Source organism: Montipora capricornis, chromosome 11 (assembly GCF_036669925.1).
Source record: "Montipora capricornis isolate CH-2021 chromosome 11, ASM3666992v2, whole genome shotgun sequence".
NCBI lineage: Eukaryota > Metazoa > Cnidaria > Anthozoa > Scleractinia > Acroporidae > Montipora > Montipora capricornis.
This window is the reverse complement of record NC_090893.1, coordinates 27,218,673-27,226,172: the sequence shown is the minus strand read 5'-3', so window position 1 is coordinate 27,226,172 and position 7,500 is coordinate 27,218,673. Positions and strand designations below refer to the sequence as shown.

General features: G+C 38.7%; 1 pseudogene; it reads right to left on the bottom strand.

Moving 5' to 3' along the window:
- LOC138024663 (uncharacterized) overlaps positions 1 to 7,500 on the bottom strand; it is a 21,667-nt pseudogene that overhangs the window by 3,125 nt on the left and 11,042 nt on the right.

Sequence of the window (7,500 nt, the reverse complement as noted above, 5' to 3'; positions counted from 1 at the left end):
GGATCGCCGCCGCTGCTTCTTCACCATTTTCCCCCATTACTTTTTCATACTCGTCGCCAATATTAAGGCTCGCATCACATATATAAACCAACAAGAAAAGTATGTTTATTGCATATATAATCAAGGCTTGGGCCCACTTCTTGTAGTAGTCACGAAGTATAATCCTTCATGTATACGCCACCAAATATAACATGAGTCACAACAAGCGCGATAAATGCAGGGCTAAATGCTATCAGACCAAAGAGCATGACAGCTGCTCAAGCTCGTGATGAGGGAAAACAAATTAGTTTTCCTTATGTATTTGGACACAGTCCCCTTTGCTCTGGAATGTAAACAGTGTTTGACAGTATGGGCTTCAGTAAGGCAACGGATTTAGAACCCCACACAGGCGACTGCGGCAAAACTTGCAGAAGAAAAGAACAACAAGCAAACAAAAAAAATTGGCAACTCGAGGAAATTATAGGTAAAAACCGTGGACTGCTATGATCCTCATGCTTGAGGCATACCGACACTAAGAAAAAAAATTCAATCGGCTCGTCGGCTATATTATTAGAAAACACCTCAACATGAGTGAGCACTGGTGTAAGCTATACTTTCAAATTCAGAATCCTCAAATGAAGCGTCTGCCCATCGGCACGCAACGTCACTACAAATGCAATTCGTTGTGCCCTAGGCACAACATAACGGTGAAGACGTATCACTGATGGCCCATCGGCAACAGCACTTCAAACGCAATTCATTGTGCCCTCCGCACTAACATAACAGTCAAGATGTATAACTGATGGCCCATCGGCAACAGCCCTTCAAACGCAATCCATTAAGCCCTTTTGCACTAACATAACAGTCAAGAAGTATAACTGATGGCCCATCGGCAAAAGCACCTCAAACGCAATTCATTGTGCCCTTCGCACTAACATAACAGTCAAGACGTGTAACTGATGGCCAATCGGCAACAACACTTCAAACGCAATTCATAGTGCTGTCAGCACTAACATACTGTCCAAACATGTTTATTTATTGAGTTGTGGGACGACTTATTGGACAAGACAAAAAGTTATGTGCTCTAGTCCTGGCGTTCCGGAACTGAAAAGCCGTACTCTGCAGCATGGAGGTGCTTCTGTTGCTGGTGCGAGAAGAAACAGACAAATCCTAGGGACAGTTTGTGACTTTCTTACTGAACAGTTTGAGGTTCTCAATAAGTCATACAGCACTATCAATTCGTATAGGTCAGCCTTGTCTTCTATGTTGCTGCCTGTAGATGGTTACGCCTTAGGCGAACATCCTATTATTTTTCGTTTGATTAAGGGCATGTATTACGTTCGTCCTCCAAAACCCCGGTACAAGTTTATCTGGGATGTTAACATTTCGTTAGCTTGTTTGGAGACATGGGCACCTCTTTTTGTAGTTTAGACATGAAACAGCTGTCTCTAAAGACGGTGGCATTAGTAGCCTTGACTTCTGCTTAACTAAGCCAGACGCTAGCGGCTCTGGATGTTAATGTCATGAAATCTAATGAGAAGGGTTCAGAGTTCATAGTAAAGGAAATTTTGAAAACTTCTAAGCCAGGAAAATCGCCTGTTGTGGTTTCTCTGCCAGCCTTTCCAGAAAATGGGAAGTTGTGTTTCCACTCTACTTTGTCTTGCTATGTAGCTAAGACTTCTAATGTAAGACAAGCATCAAGTGAAGCTATGATCTTCGCAGTTGTGAACGCAATTTTTACAATTGCGTAGAGAAGCCTGAAAAATTCAGGACTTCAACAGAGTTTGAAGCCGTGACGTTGCGATTCCGGTGCGACGCTCTAACCAACTGAGCTATGAAGCCACTGACGTTGTGGGCTGGTCATTTGAGGGTTCTAATTGTCCCGTAAGGATTGAATTAATGATGAAATGGTATATGAAATGAATCATATATGAACTGCGTATATAAAATCAAGTGAAGCTATGATCTTCGCAGTTATGAACTGTGAAGATCATAACTGCGAAGATCATAGCTTCACTTGATTTCATATCCACAGTTCATATATGATTCATTTCATATACCATTTCATCATTGATTCATTCCTCACAGGACTGATAACTCTTGGGCTGATAACTCTTACCTCGACCTTGATTATTCTGGATATCACAAAAACCTCATCCAATAATTGTTTATTATTTTTATGTAAAGAACCCCTCAAAACGTGTTGCATTATGGGATGGGGAAACAGGGCTGATCTGGTAATTAGTGTGCATAGTAAGAAAAAAAAAGAACAAAATTCCTAAAAATGGGGCCCAGAATCAATTAAATGTGTTTTACATGTTGATATTCTGAGATTTCTCCACAGAGGGAGCTAGGAAAAAGATTTTTAAAATAGGCAATTTATTGGGGTTAGAATTTCTAGAAGCTGTAAATAAAAGTTGGGAATAAAAGTTCGCGGCTCGATTTCTCAGGGAAACTTCCATAACGTATACTGACACAAGGGTGATGCTTGGTCTGTGAATTAGTATGCATCGAAAGGCTGCGGAGGTATTTCATTCTACTGTCTTTTTATAAACCTTCAATGCAAAATAGCCTGGAGATCACAATCAATGCATGTATTTGGCAATGTAAAGGACAGGGTGGGGGAAACCCGTTCTTCAAATGGGTGGTGTAATGAACTATAATGAGCACGAGTCCATTACCCAAGAGTAAGAATCTGGTATCAGGTATGTTTCCATCAGCGCAAAAAAAGTTAAAGTTTTAAAGGGAAGCTCTACTGAAACAAGAAAATAAGTGTAAACCACGAACATAATGTTTACAATCAATTGTGTTCGAACGTTTTCTATTGGAAGCGTTTGTTCTATAATATATGAATTTCAAAAACGCTTGTCACTGGTTTTCAAATTTCCCAGGCGCCGCCATGTTAAATAATTGAGACGTGTCGTGGTTGCCTTATTGTTTCAAAACAAAAGCTCTTTGTGTGAAACCAGTAAAGGCAACCGTAACAGGTCACAATTCAGTTCAAGATGGCGACGCTCGGGAAATTTGAAAGTGAAAATTAGTGATTTTAAAGTTCATTTCTGTCAATTAAAACACTTTTTTGGAGAAACATGTCGATCTAATTTGATTGCAAACATTATTTTGTTAGGTTTAAAATTATTCATTAGCGGGAGTGGAGATTCTCTTTAAAATTTTGCGAGAAAGTAAATAATAGACCAAATGCTATACCTAATGGGTGGCTTTGACCTTACGTCATCGTCGCCATGTTGGTGGGAAAAAGCAAAAGATCTCTCATGAGCTCCTTTGTTCGTCCAACAGCAATTTTACTTTAAATCATTGTCATCTGCGTCTCTAGATAATGCTTGCAAACCACGTATTCAAATCTCTCGGGGTTAAGATTCTTTGTCTGTTGTACTTGCATGATAATGAGGAATTCACATTTAAATGATAAGGAAATACCTGGAATAAAACATTTTATTCCCAAGGGGTTTGAATTGGGTACAACATTTGGTCTATCGTTTATTTTCCCGTAAAAATTGATTTTAAAATAGGCACTTTTCTGACGCTGATGGGGACTACAGGTCAATTTGGATATTTCTTACTCTGGGTGATGGACTCTGGCATAGGTAAATACATACATCTTATTTGATGGTTTAACATAAAATACGCTCGTATTTTTTCTCGCCCCTGCGGGGCTCGGAAAAATACTGCGCAACTCGCAAAATACCCGCAAGTATTATATGTTAAACTATCGAATAAGAGATTTACTATTCCACTACAAAAAAGGTGTTATTTTGCTTTAATTTTATTTGGAAAGAGTGTTTTGAAAAAAAAAAAAAAAGCATCATATGTCCTTCAGGGCGCATGCGTACGATGTAAAAAGCACAAAAAGCCAGCCAAAGATCTTTAGTTGATTGGATAAGCACAATGACGAGTGATAAGCGATGTCATGCTAAATTCTCAAGTTTTGCATCTTGTTGAAAACAATTTCTTTCTTTGAAAAACTCCCGTTCCCTCCGTATACGTATTAGCTGTGCTCTAAACCGGTCAAACCGGGACACTACAGTGTATTACCGTCTCATATTTTGCGCGTACTCTTGACCAAATATGGTAAAATGGCGTAATAGTAGAATACTAAAACACGATATACACATATATGAGGAAGGATTACGTTGGCCGTGTAGGTCTTATATTTGAAAAGAATTAACTGATTAGAGTGTAACGTGAAGTGCAAAGTTTCTACCGCCTATGAACCATGTGAGGGTTAGCCCTAAGTTTAAATTTCCATCAGTAGGGTTAACGCTCACATGGTTCATATGGGTTAGAAACTTAGCAATTCACATTACACTCTAATCAGTTACTTTCATACTCATATATAGTCTACTTATCTTGTAAATAAACATATAAAACCTATAACGTTGTGTAGAAGAGAAAGCTCTTACTAGTCCGTGCTTTACTCACAGAGAAAAGAGTTAGAGGCATCTATATTTTCCTCTTATGTGCGTCGTGAGCGAACATTGGCCACTGAGGAAGTATTTTATCAGCACCTTAAACTTTTCTACAAAAATTTAATTTAAACAATTGAAGCTTGCTAGGGGCCCGAGCAAAGGGCTTCAACATTTGCTTGAACTGTTTCAACATATCATTTAACATTTGATTCAACGTCAGTGCCAGGCTGAACGCGTCTTCTTGTCAGTTAAAAAAATGGCTTCAGCTCTAATCTGCTGAAAGTCGAAAACTGGCGCTCTAATTAGATAAAGCCCACCACACACGGTAAGGAAGAAACTGGGAAAACTGCCTCGCGAGGCGAGGTTTATGGAAGAAATATGTTTAATTTATGTAAGAAATGTAAAGAAATGCGTAATTCGCATGACGCAATCTAACCAATTTATCACATTATTTTGGGATCTGTAGATATTCAATTGTTTACGATTTTGTATGCGGTTTTCGATATTGATTGAGACTTTGCGGCTTTGTGTGATTTGTTGCTGCGGTTTGGAGGTCTGTAACACCCCAACGACTCACTTCGTATTGATATTGTCGGAAATGATGCGTTGAGGCTTGCGAGGCGGCCAGCTTGATGCCGCGCGAAGTAGTGCAGCAGGCAGAAAAATTCTCGATTGTGCTGTGAAAAGTGTAATGTAAGGTTGCGTAGTGTAATGTAAGGTTCCCTGGAGATTATAGTAGACACCAATAAAAGCGCGTGTTTTGATGTGTGATGTCATTAGACAAACGTGCATGACGTGCGCGACTGTTGATGATCTTGGGTGCGTTCGATTGGGAAATCCGGATTTAGATCTTAAAATCTGGATCTTCGGATTTCCAATCGAACACAAAATCTGACAACGGATTTTGTCGCAGATTCACTAATTGGAAATCCATGTCGGGTAAGGATTTCAATTAACAGAATCCGTCGCGAGATCCGTTTTCGGATTTTGTGTTCGATTGGAAATCCGAAGATCCAGATTTTAAGATCTAAATCCAGATTTCCCAATCGAACGCACCCCTTGTGTTCGGAGGTGATTTTGCCCATTTCCCTGACCATTGTGTTCTGTACACTTGCTTTGAGTGTTCTTTAATATTTATTTTTGAGCCATCGTGTTCGATATTATTGAGTGAACGAGCTCAAAACTAAACCGGCGTAAGTATTCCTATCGGCCGCTGTTGTCAATTTCGGATTTCAGCCCATGAGTAGAACAGTTTGTTTTTCGTATTGTAACTATTGAGTCGTAAACAATTTAATTTAATTTTCAAAGAAAATATGTTGTTTGCAAAGTACACAGTTAAACAGTCAATTTAACTTTTAATTCATGGCTGTATATTGCAAAATATAAATTCTACAAGTGCAACAACATTCATGTGAGACAGAGTTTGGCCCCGTTACATGTTCCACACTGAAAAGTCTGAAAACTCTTTGGCGATTTTTTTACATAGCACTGATTTTATTTAACTTAATTATTGTATATTTCTGTTAAAATTACAGCCGTTCAAAAATTACAGCAATACTGTCCATATTATTGTAAAACACGTTGACATTTACATGGTTGTTGGAGATACAAAGTGTGCAATTTATATTATTGTATTATTGTTAACTAGATAAGTTCAGTTGTAGTACTTTCGAAAAAAAATTACAGCTAATGTTGGGTTTTTGAAACTCTGAGACAAATCTGCAAACTATGCATTATATTGACTGTTCCGTTGGCACTTAGCGATAGCTATTACTAGTTTTATGCGTCAAGCCACTGCTCGCCTCGAATAGCTGTAGCTAAACTGCGAGTAGTGGTACATCATATTTTTCATATTCCAAACTTTGTCATACTCTTGTAATAAACTTGTAGTGAATAAGCTTGAATAAACTTGAAACTTGAACTTGATCTTGAACTTGAGCGTGGGGATCAAAGTACGAACAGCTGAAGAGGGTATCAACTAAACAGCGTGGGAGAATCTGGAGTAAAATTTACAACAAGTACAAAGAGCGATTTATGGTAAGCCGCAACTTCTAAAGAACTACCTGTTGCGATCCGCCACAAAGCCAAACCCCTTCTTCTACACTTACAGGAGTTCGCGTTCGAGTTTGTAGTTTTTGGAGATCTGGTCCCACAAGATTACATATATATGCAAAAGTTGGGCGAGTGACGCGTAAAAGCTCTTTCCGTATATGACATCTAATGCGTTGTTTCTTAAAAGAACACGGAACCAGTTTTGCGGCCTTGGCCATGTCCAAGCTTTTCTTCTCGGATGCTAGTTTTCTAATTTGGCAGGTTTCTTGCGAAAAAACGAGGAGAAGGCTGTGTTGGACAAGATTTGCTTGTCGTAACAGCATGAGCAAAAATAAAAGTAAAATGAAGTAATCCTCTGAGTCTATGAGGTCGCATTGTTTCACTTTCCTTTTTAAAGAGGCAGTCTTCGGTACAGAAAATCAGAGCTTGAAATAGTTCAGCTGAATAGTTCTATCTTCTTCACAGATATTTTGATATAAACATGCGTGTGGCAGCGTTAATGATATTATGAATGCAATTTTTTTACAAGAATCTGAGGGCACTTCAAGTAAGTTTGAAGTGCACTTAAGGGTCTAGTGTGAACTCACCATTTGTGCTGATGAATACTAATTGATTCTAACTGCATTATAAAGCGAAAAAAATACTTAAATGAATGTCACCAGACTGATTTTTGTCGTCACAGACAACTGCTTACAGAAGTTAATAATCACCCAGCCATAAGACTTCGTAATCACTGTCTCCTCGCTATGAAGTCTCATTTAAAGCTAACCAAGGCTAGTCAGAATCGTATAATTTCCATTCTCGTAACAACCCTGCTCCTCATAGGACCAAGCCATCAGTTTTTGTAAGCAATGGAACAATTAATTATTTGGATAACAGTCATTAGTTAAATTCTGATCTCCACCCGTGATGTACTTCCTCATTTAAGCCGCATCCACACAAGTAATTTTTATGTGACATTGTTTTCTGGGGCAAATGTATTTGCACGTGTGCATGACAAAACAAATGATATGTTGTATGGGTGTTAATCCATTTGCGACAG